The sequence below is a fragment of the Marmota marmota genome, unplaced genomic scaffold (genome assembly GCF_001458135.2).
Source record: "Marmota marmota marmota unplaced genomic scaffold, marMar, whole genome shotgun sequence".
NCBI lineage: Eukaryota > Metazoa > Chordata > Mammalia > Rodentia > Sciuridae > Marmota > Marmota marmota.
The window spans coordinates 45,394,142-45,410,476 of record NW_026000037.1 but is presented as its reverse complement, the minus strand read 5'-3'; the positions used below and the strand labels follow the sequence as shown (position 1 = coordinate 45,410,476).

The window sequence follows — 16,335 nt, the reverse complement described above, 5'->3', positions numbered from 1 at the left end:
AAAGGGAAAAATAATACAAGGGGGAGAAATGAATGACAGTAGAGGGGGTAGAGAGAGAAGAGGGGAGAGGAGGGGAGGGGAGGGGGGATAGTAGAGGATAGGAAAGGCAGCAGAACACAACAGACACTAGTATGGCAATATGTAAATCAATGGATGTGTAACTGATGTAATTCTGCAATCTGTATATGGGGTAAAAATGGGAGTTCATAACCCACTTGAATCACAGTGTGAAATATGATATATCAAGAAATTTGTAATGTTTTGAACAACCAACAATAAAAAAAATAAAAAAAAGAATCATTTGTATTTTTTTCCTATTAAGATTTATCTTTATTTCTTCCCAAATTGATTCTTGGACTTGGACTATAATTGTGTAAGATCAGTGAAGTTCTCACATTTAGGGCTACTGGTCATTTATCAGTAATATTAGTTACATGTCCACCCACCTGCCAAAATTTGTCATTTGTCACTTGGATTCTTGGTCACTTTTGCAATGAAAAAGATTTTCATTGTTTATGGAGTAAAATTTATCACCTATTTTTAGAGGTTGCTGATTTTGTTTCATATTTACAAAGTTGGTTTTATTTTCTAAGTTGTTTTTGTTAACCACTTGATTCTTTTAGTACTTTTGTTGCTGATTTTTCCTAGCCCACCCCCAAAATATTTTGCTTTCCATATCAACTTTCAAATCTACTTATCTGGATTAATGCTCAAGTTATAAGACACAATCCTTCTGGGGTCAGAATTCTGTTTATGCTGTTTACTAGTTGTGGCATCTTCAGAAAATGTCGGTAGATGCTGATGGCCATAGTAGTAGTAATGTCTCTATCAAAAGTTTGCTATAAGGATTCAATGAGATGGCACATCATATGGCTGCTACACAGTAAGAGCTAGGTAATGTTAGTTGTCATCAACTTCATCATCATCATCATTATTAATTTTGGGATTATTGTAATAACTCAAACCAGGAGAGAGTCACATTGAGTGAGCTCCCTTTGCTGATCTGGAGAGGAACCCATTGATACCAACCATGCATTTAATGGGAATGTCATTGTCTCAGTTGCTGTTTCTAGGCATACCACACTTAAAAAGCCACAAGATTTTAGTGATGAATTATGATAAAGTAGGGATGTTGTGCACCACACATTGTCATTTGACTCTGAAGAGTCCTACTCAGGTGGTGTCCACAGCTTTTCAAGAAACTTGCATATTCACATTCAGCCAATTGGGGATTCAAATCCAGGCCCGTAAGACTGGTGGGTAACAGGTATAGAAAATGAAGAAGAATATATTTATAATCCTGAGGTGGGTAAGACCTTCCTAGGGATTCAAAACATTCAGAAGTCATAAAGGAAAGCTTCAACAGATTAGAATACTTAAAAGTTCAGAATTTCTGTGCGATAAATGTCAAAAAGCCAAGTTAAAAGACAATTGTCAACCTCATCCAGAACTTTCTTAACACGCACATGAAAAGATAGCAACCTTAATATCTAAAGATTTCGTGAGGAAAAGATAATATAATACAAATTCAAATAATTGAGAATAGCCAGAAAAATGTGAAAAATATTCAAATAGAAATTAAAAGATAAATATTTGACCTTTAGATAGACGAACATTTAAAATATTTTTAAGAGCCAAGAATGTGGGATGCTAGGTATTCATACATTGGAAGTAGACTGCAATTCAGCAGTACCTCAAAATTATATGATACACACACTTTGGACTGGAAAAGACCATTTCTAGATATCTCTTCTATATACTGACATGTTTTAACAAAGATATATGATTAAAAGAAATAATTACAATGTTATATAACGATATTATCTGGCCAGTATCATTCCATAGTATTTCCTTTCCTCTTCTCTTCTCCCCCTCCATGATCCTTTCCCTCTACTGAGCTCCCTTCAATTTTCATAAAATCTGCCCCCCACAACATTTTTTTTTTGTCATTTTTCCTCTCCGATTTCCACACATAAGATGAAACATACTACCCTTGACCTTCTGAATTTGGTTTATTTCATTTAACATAATGTTCTGAATTTCCATCCATTTTCCTGCAAATGATACAATCTTATTTTTCTTTACAGATTAAGACACTGTTGTGTATCTTATCTCTCGCCCTACACAAAGCCAACTCAAAATAGATCAAAGACCTAGGAATTAGACCAGAAACTTGCAACTACTAGAAGAAAACATAGGGTAAACACTCTAGCATATAGGATCAGGCAATGACTTTCTCAACAGGACCCTTAAAGCTCAGGAAATAATGCCAAGAGTTAATAAATGGAATGGCATCAAATTAAAGAGATTTCGCATAGCAAAAAAAAAACAATTAGAAATGCGAAGAGAAAACCTACAGAATGGAAGAAAATGCCTTCTAGTTACTCTTCTGACAGAGGATTAATATTCAAATATATAAAGAACTCAAAAAACACCAAAAACTCCTGTAATTAATAAGTGGACTAATAACTAAACAGACACTTTCAAAAGAAGGAATACAAATGACCACCAAATATATGAAAAAAAATGTTCAACATCATTAGCAATTAGGGAAATGCAAATCAAAACTACACTGAGATTTCATCTCCCTCCAGTCAGAATGGCGGCCATCAAGAATATAAACAATAACAAATGCTGGAGAGGATGTGCAGAGAAAGGAAAACCTTTGCACTGTCGATGAGATTGTAAATCAGCACCACCACTATGGGTATCAGTATTGAGGTTTCTCAAAAGATTAGGTAGGGAGCCACCATATGGCCCAGCTATACCAGTCCTCAGTATTTATCCTAAATAATTGGAGTCATCATACTATAGCAATACATGAATACCCAGTTTATAGCAGCACAATTCACAATAAACAAAGAAAACAGCTTAGATGTCCATCAAATAATGAAGGAATAAAGAAAATGTGTTATATGTATAAAAATGTGGTACTTACATGTAATATGATGTGATATGTGTGTTTGTGTGTGTGTGTATCATCATAAAGTACACAAAAATACACATCAGTAGAGAAATGGTTGATATGGAATATTATAAGTGGAAAGATTTCCCAAAAATATTATTATATGAAAAAGGAAGTTGTAGAAAAAAATTCATAGTGCAATTCTATAAATGAGGAGAAATTCTCCAGACAAAAGCATAGATTATGTAATACAACCATGCAAAAAATGTCTAGGAAAATGCACACTGGTTTGCTTATTATGCTTCTAATGAGAAGAGTAGTGTCTATGGGTGTAAAAGGACAGGCAATAGGGAGGTAAGAGTGAGCATGGGGTATTTTCATTTTTTTACTCTCTGTATCTCCCTGTTTAAAATACTTATAACTGGAATGCACTTGTGTGTACGTCTGTAATGAAACTTTATAAAAAGAGCCTCAATAACATGGATATCCTTACAGAATACTACTTGCTGTGAAGTGGAATAGAATGATTACATCTAAAATCTTGCCTAACATACTTGATTTTTTTTTTCAGAATACAATTGGAGGACCATTTATGAGATCACAGATATTCAGGGGATAAAATATGATTGTTCACAAATCACCACACTACAGCACAGGTTTTAAGAAAACAATTCCCAGATCCTCATAAGATTGGGAAATGGGGTTATATAATGAGCTGACTTTGCTGACAAACTGCACCTAGCCTCATCATATTGGATTCTGTACCACAAAGACTATCACATTCTGGGATGGACTTTCTTTCTCTGCTGCAATCCTACTAGACTTTGGCTCCTTAACATATTAGAAAAACAGTGGCAGAATGAAGCCTCCCTGATATCATTAATTGTGAAACTGACTTAGACTTGTTCGTCAAAGCTATTGCACAAGGACGTCGTTAATCTTCTTCCTTGATATTTCATGAGAAGGAGATTGATGCCTTAATATCACTGGATTTTCTTCCTTGAAGATTGGCCTTTCTGGTCTGTCATTTGTTTTCCTGCTTTTGACAACTATCTGTATAAGCAAAACAACAATGAATGCACAATGGTAAACATCAGTGAAATTCACCTGTGGTGGCAGAGAGGCTTCAGGGTGTGAAAAAGACATGAAAAAAATTCATGCCTATCCAAAGACGTCCCCTCTGTTCAGCTCCAGTCAGTGGTTAGTGTTGGAATGGAGGCCCAGCATTGTGTATTTTCTGTGCTTTCAAGAGAAGCAAAAGACAAATAAAACTCAAAACAACCAATTTTATGTGTTTTTCTCCCTTTCAATTTTTAAATATTAGGAAATAAATATATAAAATATAAACATCACTTATTTGAAAGTCAAATTTATATGGGCTACCACTTTGCAACTTCAAATTTTTATGACTTTTTTTTTGGTCCCAAATGCTCTGTATCATAGGTTCTGAAACTTAGCAGTGCATGACTACTTCTAGAAGTTATTAACAATAGAGGCTATCAGGCCCCACTCAAATGCAATAAATTTAAGAGTACATTTTTTTATAAGCTCCCCCATTAACTGTATACAGTGAGTTCGACAACAGCTTTTGGCTTACTGCCAATCTGCTATAATTGGAATGGCAGATGGGATCTTTCTTAAATGCAAATTCTAATCCATTAATGGTGGCTGCCTGAAACACTGACTTGTGGAGGTCTGTCAGACTGTGACAAGGTTTTGTGGGAAAGATTGGTGATCTCTTACTGATACATACCTTGGGCACAAGCACATGGAAAGAAATGGTACATGTGCAGGGTCTTCTCTGACCATGACCCATAGGTTAAAACCTATGTTTTAAAAAATAATATTAAAATCCCTCCATAATGGGATCCTTCCTTCTTCCCTAAGAAGTTTGTGTGTGTTTGCTGAAAGAGAGAAAAAGGGAGGGGGGATATTTTAGAATCAGGACTCAGAAAAAAATACTCCTAAGTTCATAAACTTAGTTTTGGAGAATAAATTGACTTCAATTTTCATTTAGCAGATATTCGTCTAATTCAAGTCTTTGGATAGGAAGCACAACACCATTCCTTTGTACTGTCAATTCTATTCCTATGAAGTCCTGTTTATTCTGCTCTGTCCACTGGGTATCCTTATTCAGGCTTTCCTGTTGGTCACAATTTTGAGGAAGAGTAAGATGTCTGTGAATAGCTGTGTGCATAATTGAAAATAGTTCATCACTACCTGCATCATTTATCATGCTTTTGATTGAAAGTAGTAAGCAGCTTGAACTGTACAATCATATGTTCTCATTAACAAGAAACTAGAAGCCAACAATCTCTGTCCTTGGCTTGGTAAATCCACATTGTCCCCTAGTTGGAGGGCAGAGAGTACGGATGAAGGGAGCATACCCTCTCCTTATATGTCATTGGGCAGAACTGTGTCATAAGCCCATCACTAGACCAATCATTGGCAAAGTAGAATGAGCTGAATTGATGGCAATTCATCCCATGCAGCTGGGTATTGCAGCCAAAAATATCAGAAGTGGACAATGAGGAAGCAACAGGGTGTGATACATCATATCTAGAAATCAGTGCCAAGAACAAGATCCAGTGCCAAGATGATGAATGCCATCCCACACCAGGATAACAATGCTAAGGATCAGAGATTCACATTCATGAACAACTTGACACTCATACAAAAGCGATGACTATTAATGCAGTCATAGCAGTAAGATGTATTCTATTTGAAGACTACTCTAATTTCTGTACACAAAGGAAATGCACTTCAGAAAACTTGCATTAACTGATGCTAATTAATAAAGTGGTTTTGATTAGTAAATGGGATGAACATTATACAAAGATATTTAGTAAAGTCTAGTTGTTCCCAAACCTCAATGTGAATCTGAATCCCATTGTTTTAGAAATTCCGAGCACTTTGGGATAGATGAAGAACATTAATGCAAAAAAATGGAACAGTTCAAGGTATTTGTGATTTGAACACTTTAGAAAGTTTAGAGACATTTTAATGACCTGTCGATCTTAGAGTAGCAATATATAAAATCAACATGCCCGCCCTGAGTACACCGATGTTCTTAAATGGTAAGATGCAGTCAGATGTGTGTAGAAATCATGATTGAAAAAAAGAAAAGGGAGTAAGCTAACTTGTGTTTGCTTCCTTCAGTGGTTTTTAACCTTCTGGGTTTACAGGCTTCATTGAGAATCTGAGCAAGGTTATGGAATACTTCCCAGAGAGGCACATTTGCATAGTTGCACAATGTTTTGAATATTAATAACCTCTACTCTAAATGCTCTTGGTCCTATTAGAAAAACTAAAGCAGCATAACTAATAACTAACAGTTGACATTATTAATTGAGTCCTTACAAGTTTTCTAGGTTCCACTGAGATCTACTGAGCTAGAAGCTCCGGGGCTTCAAAAATACATAATTTTATAAAGTTCTTTCATTATTTCTGGTGAAATTAAATGAATCCTTCCTTGCCAATAAGAGAAGCAAGGGTGTTAGAGTCACACAAACTTGAGTCACACAAAACTTTACACTCATTGGCAATAGCAAGTCACTTCAATCCTGTGAGCTTACTTGACATCACCCATAAACCGGGAAGGCTAACGGTTCTCACAAGAGCTTGAAGAAAGACAAAAGGAGGTAATGTGTGACTAAACCAGCACATGCCCTGGCATACAGGATGCACTTTAATTATTTATTTTTTGTTGTAGGTGTACAAAGGTACATTTGTTTGCAGTTAGAATGTTGTCCAAATATGAAATAATTAACTGAATGAAGAAATTTGTGGTCATAACATTTCCATTAAATGTTAAAAACAGAAATTATGACAACAAAGAGAAGATGGCAGTGGGGTGAGCTGTACATGGGTTTTGTTTGAACTACATGATATAAAAACACAGGAGCAAGACAAAGTTGCTAACAGCTCAGTGACACTTAGATCTGCAAGTCTCGGCTTCACTCTAACCCTAATTTTGCAAGGCTTTGGGGAGATTTTCAATCCCTAAAGTTTTAAATTTTCATGTCAATACAGTAAATTCTTGGTTGTGGGGAAAAAGCCTCTTTGAAGTGTCCAAAATAGTTCTCAGATGGGAAAAAAAAATGAAAGAAACCATGTTGTACATCCAGCAACAAATACAGAGGAATCTTTGAACACAGTGCAATAAACACGGAAGGAAGAGTAATGATTTGAAGGGTCATTCTGATTGGTTATTTGGTCAACAAGAACAACAAAAATCCCTTATTGTGAATGACAGTTTTCAAAGGACAAAAAATGGGACTTCCAAGTTAGGCCAAAGACAGCAAAGACATGGGGTAAAGTAACTCAGGGAATAAAAGAGAGAGTAGCCCTGAACAGGGGAGTCACAAGCATGAAAGCCATCAAAAGAGAATCCAGAAATGGATTCAGATCAATAAAAGCTTAGTGACACTTCGTAAATATGTGTCCTGAGCTCATGGGTGTCCTGCCAAAGTTGTCGAATGAGGAGTAGGGGCTGTGAGTTGGCACCTTCATAATGTACAGAGACCACTTATGTTTGCCTCTTTCCAGTGGGATTCACCTTCTTCCATCACCAAAGAACCTCCCTAGAGGAATCCTTTACACTTACAGGTAAACAGGGCTTAGTGGTTTGATGGGCCCCTGTGTAATGTGCTTAGTCATGCAGGGAAATGAAAATGGCATAGTTAATAGTCACACAAGGTATTTTCAATTAATTTCTTACTAATTAAGCCAAAAGTAATAGCTACTCTTAAGTTTTTACTATGTTAATGACATTGTGTTGAGCCTTTGATCTGCATTATCTTACTCAACATTTACCTCTACCCTATGAGGTGAACAATGTTATTAACCCCATTTTAGAGATGAGAAAATTAAGATAGTAAAATTAAGTAGCTTGTTTAAAGTTCTACAGCTAGCAAGTGACAGAAAGTGTTATCAAACTGTGGTTTGTTTAATGCCAGAGTGTATACTCTTCGGCACACACTTATATTACCTTTGATTATTAAAAATACTTTTTAAATACTTAAGATCTCATGCTATGACCTGGACACAAAAGGACTTGTGAACCATTTGTATTTATATGCTATGGTGTGTGTGTGTGTGTGTGCGAGTGCGTGTACACATGTGCGTGTACAATTGTGCAATCAGATCACCTTGGAAATTCCCATCTAAACCAGTAAACAATCAGCCATCCAGATGTTGCACATTTAACTATGGATTAAATTAAGATATCACAGAGCCACATCCTCTGGTTACACTGACCATCTTTCTTCCACTTCTTTTACCTTACAGAATTGTTGTTAAGAAGTTGTTGCTTTGGAATTAAGTTTTTAAATCTGCATTGATTCTAGGAATAATTTTGAGCATATTTTCCAATTTGTCTTTCAGTGTCTTCTCAAGAAGATTCTAAGTAATGAATTTCTTTTACATGAAAAGCAATATTTTCTTTATGTACAGTAAAAAAAATATATAATGGTGGTTCCCTTTATTCAAAAGGCAACATTTCAGCCTCAAATCTGCATTCCAACTTTAGTACCTATGTAGGAGTCTCTGGCCTACATACTCACATTTTAACTTTTCCCTCAGTCATAGACATCTACTCCAGTTTGTATTTTCCTTTGTTCTGAATATATATTCACATATTTCATTCCATGTATTCTTGTAAGGCATCTCAAATTCTTTATGGAACAAAGATGAATATAAATTTAAAATTTAACTTCTCTCCCTTTTCCTCTTCTCCCACCGTATGCTTTAAAAGAGGCAGAGCTTTGAAAGCTTGTAGAAATTTGTTCTTTAATACCTAATCTTCAAAGATACAAGCAAATGACCCCCCAGTTAGAGCAGTATAAGAGAATAATAATAATTTTTAAAAAGCCTTTTGTGCAAACACTTTCTTTACTGATTATTCAACTTAATAGAGGGCAATATCTTTGCTTCCTTCTCCCCTTATAATTACTTATCTCAGATGAAATGGATTTCTTTCAATTGTGATTGGATTTTTCTAGCAAGCAGCTGTATTATAGTAGTTTATGTCGTAAATAGAATGAAAGTCAGGTGGTTTAAGCCCCAGGTTTGAAGAGACAAAGATCTCTTTCAGTTGTGTACACTTGAGTACATGAATTTGAAGTCTATCCCAGTTAAAAGATCAACAGACCAGCGCAAGCTCTGGCTAACATAGTATTATCTACACAGAGAGTCAACATTTTTGTCAAGAAATAACACTGGACTTTCTTAAGCAGTTACACAAATTGATCAGTTAAAAGTCTACAGCATAAGTCTTGAAATTATTTTAAATCAGGTTTGAACCAGTTGTAAGTTTAGCTGAGAGACTATTTAAAAAGTCAGGGAGGGGCTGGGGATGTGGCTCAAGCGGTAGCGCGCTCGCCTGGCATGTGTGCGGCCTGGGTTCGATCCTCAGCACCACATACAAACAAAGATGTTGTGTCCGCCGAAAAACTAAAAAATAAATATTAAAATTCTCTCTCTCTCTCTCTCTCTTTAAAAAAAAAAAAAAGAAAAAAGTCAGGGAGACCTCTATGACAGCTTCACTGAATATGTGGTCTAAAAATGTGTAGCCAGAAGATCTTACCCACAATCTTGACTTCCCCGCCCCTGTATTAGACAATTCTCAAATGTTTACTTCCAGGCAAGGCTGGTCCTCTGAGCCCTACGTCTATATCTCTAATTCCTCAGCCCCACTTGAGTCCCACAGACATTTCGAAGTCTTCAGTGGATCTCATAATCATTCACCCTGACTCTTTGCAGTTCTCTGAGTGAATAGCACCTTTGTCTAGCGAGTGCAGACATCAGAAGCCTCGGGGACACCTTAAATTATTCTATTTCTTTCCTGTCTCTTCCTCCCTCAATACAATTCTCTTTTCCCCATCTACCTCGCCAAAACTGGTGCCTGCCAACATCCTCTTTTACCCACATGACTGCATAATCCTTCCAGCTAGTGGCCCAGATTTCACTCTTGCCTGGACATAGCCCACTCTGGACACCAGAAGCTAGTGTAGAGTGACATCTTAAGTTTTTATCCAAAGGTAATATATTCTCTTCCTTGAGATTTTTCAATGATTTCCCATCACTTTAACTCTTAGAACCAAAGTCCTTAATGTGTCCAAAAGGGCACCTGACTGGTCTGAATACTTCAGATTCACCCTAGCACTTTCAGTATCTTTCCACATGGGTTTTATTCAGGTTTGTGTAAAATCAACTCCCTTCTTTCCCTGAGTCCCTCTCCCCTGCCCACCCCCCCCTACACACACCCCACATAATTTCTATTCTACTCTTAAACTCTGCTTAACACTTCCTTCCTAAGAAAAACCTTCTTGGCCAACTCTTATAGATAAGCTCCATTATAGTTTTTATATTTCCCTGTACTTAACCTTTGTAATGCTTATTGTAATGTAATTAATTTTGTAATTATTTGTGTAAGATCTTTCTTTTTGATTTGAAATGACGTCCATGAGCAGTGATTGGCACTTCTCTATACTCTGTGCCTGGCGTGCTGCTTTGCACCCAGTTGGTGTTAGATGAATTGATAAATGAATCAAGTAATAAGTGAGAAGCCATTCGTATGGGTTAGGGAATCTCATTCTAAATAGTTATATGATTGCACTTTGTGGAAATTATTAAAATTAATTTTACTAACTATTCTGCCTTGAATTTGGGGAAAATCAATTCTAAGCCAAATATTAGTAAAAACTAGAAAAGGAAAAAATGGGAAGTTAAATTTATTGAATGCTTGCAGTGTCTGAGGTCTTTAAGTCATTCAAATAACACTAATTCTAATGAATTCTATTGTAATTTTCAAAATTACCCTGTGAGAATTCATGGAAAAGAGAAGAGAACCAAGGAGCAACTTTACTAATGTTATCACACGGTAGAGATGGTTTTAATTCAATGGTTTCAGCAAAATAGTTCCTCTCTCTTGAAACAAAAGGACCAAATTTATCTCCTTGTGTATCATACAGCTATGATAACATCAATCACATGATATGCATTTAACAAATATTTCTGAAGAATTATGTCAATTTATTCTAATTTTGTTAACAGGAGAATATGATGGGAAGTAGATCTGTTTGACCATGTGTCAAGAAACCATCTCACCACTCATGTTTCTATATTTATGGAACGAAGAAAGAAAAAAAAATAGCAATAGTGCTTTTAGGTACTTTAAAGAAGTATTATTGGCCCTAAAAATTTACATCATATATAAGACTTTGGGGCTTTCTGGAATAATCTTAATCAAATCAAGAGAGGAAATAGTACATTTTCTATCTGCTTTTATGTCATGAACTATCAGACACCTGGGTCTCTGAGGTTTAAGAAAGAGTATAATAAGGAATCTTGATTCTACATTTTCTTTCTCTTAAGGACACACCAGCTTTCCAGATGTGTCTGTGCTACAGCGTGACATGTTCAGGACCTTGAGTCAGACAACTGTTTGCCCCCTTTCTGCTTCTATCTTCTGGACCTGGTCTCTTAAGAGAAAGCTGCAGCAGGAAAATGGGACAAGGCATCCTCTGGAGGAGAAACTCATTTTGGGTGCTTTTGCTTGTAAACTTTACTATGGGGGATAAATCTGATGCTGCCATGAATGGGACCCTTCACTCTGAGGTGGGTATGGCTGTATGTGTGTGTGTGTGTGTGTGTGTGTGTGTGTATGTGCGTGTGCCTTGTTTCATGCTTTTTTCCTGGTATTCTGATAGGTCTCTCTTGTGAAATGGTAAGGCCACACCTGTGTGGGTGGGAGGAGGGTAAGAGGTCTCACCTGATAGAGTTAGCTATTCCTGGAGTCAATCATGTGGTGAAGTGGAGGATTCTTCGAAAAGAATGGACATTTACAAGGTGGGCTTTAGAAAGACAAGAGCAAACACCTGCTTCTCTGTGAGTCATCCTCCCCTCTGTGTTAAAGATGGCCTTGCCTGCAAAGGCCTCAGAACATTGAGTCTGGAGCTAGGGGAGGAAATGCTTCTCTAGGAGAACACCGGATAAAACATGAGTAAATTATATTTTATGAACCATATTGCCTGATTGTATGTTCCTTTCTTGTTTTGTTTCCCTTGCTATTACCTCTGAGCTTTAAGTGGTGTTTGTTTAAGTGCTCAGCACTGTGTCAACTCTAGTACTGGGAATTTAGAGAACAGTTGTGTTCCACTTTAAAAACAACATTTTAAAAAAATTTATTGGTTCTTTTTAGTTCTACATGATAGCAGAATCCATTTTGGTATATTTACACAAGTATGGGATATATCTTATTCTAGTTGGGGTCCCATTTTTATGGATGTACGTGATGGTGGGATACATTGTGTTGTTTTCATATATGTCCATGGGAAAATTCTGTCAGATTCATTCCACTGTCTTTCCTTTTTTTTTAATCCCTCCATCTTTCTCTTCATTCCCCATTGTCTTTATCCACTGAAATTCTATTCTTGTCCTTACGCTTCCTGCCTTATTTTGGGTTAGTTTCCATATATCAGAGAAAACATTCAAACTCTGGTTGTTTGGAACTGGCTTATTTTACTTATCTTGATACTCTCTAGATCCATCCATTTGCTGGCAAATGTCACGTGTGTCCCCCACCCCGTTTTTTTCTTTAGCCAGGTTATTAGAGGTATACTTTTTTTCTACTTTCGGTCCCTCATGTCCCTACTTTCTAGGTACATGTGCTGGTAGAAATAATTAATTGAGAAGTCTATTCTTTCACTTCTTAACTCACAGAACAATATTCCCTGCATTGAAACTTCAGAACATATTGGACTTAAGGCAGATTTTGTTCTCCTTACAGGAATAACTTTAGTCTTTTTGACAGTGAGATTTCAATTTTCTCTAGAGCCTTCAAACTTATCCCTAATGAGATTGCTATTTTCTGAAATTCCTTTAAGAATAAATTTTCTTTTTTCAAAAAACGTTTATACTTGAATTTAGTAATAGTGTTATAGAATCTTCATTCTGAAATATAATTGGTCAACTAATAAACATATGATTTCAAAACTTTCCTTGTTTGAATGGGAGGAATGAGTAGGAAACTCATTTATCAGAAGGAGTCAAAAGGTGGGAAATAAGACAGACTGGAATGATCAGAGATCATTTGGAATTGGAATTACTTATCTTTTTTTTTTTTTTTGGTGGGGAGGTGAAATATATTTTCTTTCAACTGGAAATGGGTGAATAGGCCCTGTTCGAAGTCCTTTGGCCCCATGCAGCATAGGGACAGGGCAGCATGAACTGTAATCCGACTTGAGTTTGCATGGTACACCAAGCATTTGTGAGGTTTTCCTCAAGTCATTGTTTCTTAAGGACTTGATTCCCAGAGAATTAAAGACCAGAGATATCAGTGTGTTTTACATCTCTGTACAACAGGAAAAGAGAAAGAGAGCAGTAAGAAAATAATATACTCAATCTTCCAAAACTTCATAATTTGCTGTTTAGTAATAATTTTAATGTTAAGAGTAATCTAAAAGGAAATGTGTAGATTGATAAATCATATATTATGAATTACTAAGAGTAGGAACACATTTCAGGGCCTTTATTAGATGACAAATATGCTACTTGGCAACAGAATAGGTAAAAGCTATTGGATCATAAGGATAATCAGTCAAAAATAATTGAGTTGGAATTTTATTGAGATCTCTGAGCATCTTTCTCATCACTCTCAAATTTCCATCTCTGGAAACTTTTTTGTCCTGGTTTTCATTTCAGTTTCCTTTCCTGCTATTCCAGAAGAACCACTTACTTCTGAACTTAGGGAAAAATGGACTTCCTTGAAGAGGACAGAAAGTTATTATTTTAAGAAATATTTTAAAGCATTTGTCATTTATAATTTTTATTTATTTTTGATATTTCAGTTTTTACATTTTGTTTTGAAAAACATGGAGAACCAAACTCCTGCCAGACTCTCCCACCCAAAAAAGATGTAGGGGAGGGATAGAGTGGATAGAAAATAACAAACACTGTCATGTGGTATAGAATCTGGTCACTTGATTTACTATCAAAGAAGTCACCCAAATTTCAAGGGATGGAAACTTAATTCTGAAAGACTTATGTTAATGTGTGGGTTTTTTTTTTTTTTTTTTTTTTTGCAGACTATGGATTGAACTCATACCTTCACAGATGTTAGGCAAGCTATTCCTCCACTAAACCGTTCCCTGAGTCCTGTTAATGGTATTTGAAAGACGGAACCTTTAAGGAAAAAACTCTCGAACCTCTCATGAATGGCTTAATTCATTCATTGATGGATGCACTAGTAGTCATCATGGAGTGGCTTTGTTGTAAAAGTGAACTCTCTCTGGCAAATTTGCTCTATTTTGTCAAAGGTTTTGCCTGCCATGATTCAGGAAGAAAGTCCTCACCAGTTGTTGGCTCCATGTCCTGAATTGCCCAGACTTTAGAACCTCTACTTAAAAAAAAAATTACCTCATCTGTGGTATTCAGTTGTAACAACAGAAAATGAACTAAAAGATTTCATAACAGAAAAGAAAACTAAAGATCTGGAATTTTTCAAAGTCACAATTTTTCAAAGACAGAATACAACAGACACTAGTATGGCAGTATGTAAAAACGTGGATGTATAACCGATGTGATTCTGAAATCTGTATACAGGGTAAAAATGGGAGTTCATAACCCACTTGAATCAAATGTATGAAATATGATATGTCAAGAGCTATGTAATGTTTTGAACAACTAATAATAAAAAAGACTTCTTATAACAACATAAGCAAATATTTATTCATGTTAATTATATTTAGTATTCTACTTTTTCATACAAGTTATTAAGAATCTGTTTCTAACATTCATCCAAACTGTTTTTTAATTCAAAACGACTCAATCTTATCTCATTATGAAATGTTTTGTGCATGGGAAAATATTATTATCCCCATTTAGTGATAATGATATTAGTAGCAAATCATATTTTGTGCAATTTATGAAAGCATTTAGTTTATAGAACAAGCCTTGGATGTACATTTTCTCATATTATAGATGAAGAATATAAAATGTGGTAAAGTTTTAGCTAAATAAGGATTACAATAGGTATTATAATAGGTCTAAAAAAACCTCAATTTCTGACTATAACTTTGGAAAGATTAAATAATTTGCTTAAATTCTGGAAAAGTGAGACTAGAATCCTGTACTTCTGGATCTGAGTTATCATTTCTTTTTAACCTCCAGCACCTTTAAACATTCATTCTGTTTGGGGAGAATTTCCTACTATATGAGTCTCTACCTCTCTCTGAGGATCCCTATAAAATCCTGATACCCAGTCCCCAAGCCTTCTTTGTCTAATAGCGAGACTGAGAAAGTCACCTTCAGTGTATGCAGCAGTTGGAGATGTTCTAGTAGAACCATGCATCCAACCTCAGGTTGTTAGTTATGCTAAATGCTCTTTGTACTCAGTGGAGGGGCAGGGCAGACACTCTCCAAGGACAAGTCTACAAATGAATGTGGAATGTTGTTTCTGGTTCTATAAGTTCCAAATCTGGTTCTTGGGCCATTTTGCAGACACTATGACCTACTTAATATTCTTTTTTAAAGTTGGTACATTATATAGAGGAGTGGGTTTCACCATGGCATAATGGTACATGGGAATGACATAATTCAATCAAGTTTACTACCAAATATCTCCCCTACCTTCTCCTCCCTCCTGCCCCTTCCCATTCTTCAACCTTATTTGTCTCCCTTCTATTTTCATGATGTACTCCCTCACGCTATCTTCCATATATGAGATAAAACATAATGCTCTCCATTTCCATCTATTTCCCTACAAATAGCACAATTTCATTCTTCTTTATGAATGAATATAATACCAAATTTTCTTTATTCATTCACTTTTTGACAGACATCTAGGCTGGTTCCATAACCTGGCTGCAGTGAATTATGCTATGATAAACATAGGTACACCTGTATCTCTAAAGTATGCTGACTTTAATTCTTTTGAACAAATATCAAAGTGGGATATATAGATTATTCTGTAATACATGAAAATTCTGCTTTAACTTATAAAAGTAGACTTCATTTGTTAGTAACTACAAACCTTGAATGACATAGTTTAAGTTTTTTGTTTGTTTATTTGTTTTTCAACTAGGATAATTTTACCCTCAAGTCAGAAATTTCCCTTAATGAGCAATCTTGCTTTTAGATTTGGATATGAAGTGTCCTTCAAAGACTCATATGTCAAGGACTTGTTTCCCAATGCTGCAATGTTCAGAGGTGGGGCTTTTGTACAGTGATTGGATCATGGAGGCTCTGACTCTACTGAAGGATTCATAATTTGATGGCATAAGGGAAGTGGTAGAAATTTTGGTGGGGTCTAGTTGAAGGAAGGCCATTGGGGGGATGCCCTAGAGGATATCTCTTGTGTTCAGTCTCTCTCTCTCTCTCTCTCTCTCTCTCTCTCTCTCTCTCTCTCTCTCTCTCTCTCTCTCTGTGTG

At 35.9% G+C, this 16,335-nt stretch overlaps 2 long non-coding RNA genes across 3 annotated transcripts in view; one reads left to right on the top strand and one right to left on the bottom strand.

Moving 5' to 3' along the window:
* The window catches only part of LOC125619405, a 65,394-nt gene that overhangs the window by 35,017 nt on the left and 14,042 nt on the right, over positions 1-16,335 (bottom strand). The window contains exon 2 of one of the 2 annotated variants that reach the window (XR_007350937.1): positions 4,013-4,142. The exons of the other annotated variant lie outside the window; for it this stretch is intronic. This is a non-coding gene — a long non-coding RNA (uncharacterized LOC125619405). The remainder of the gene's footprint in view (positions 1-4,012; positions 4,143-16,335) is intronic. 2 annotated transcript variants of the gene reach the window in all.
* LOC125619406 lies at positions 9,358-12,625 on the top strand. The gene is made up of 2 exons (XR_007350938.1): positions 9,358-9,945; positions 11,282-12,625. It is a non-coding gene; the product is annotated as an uncharacterized LOC125619406 (long non-coding RNA).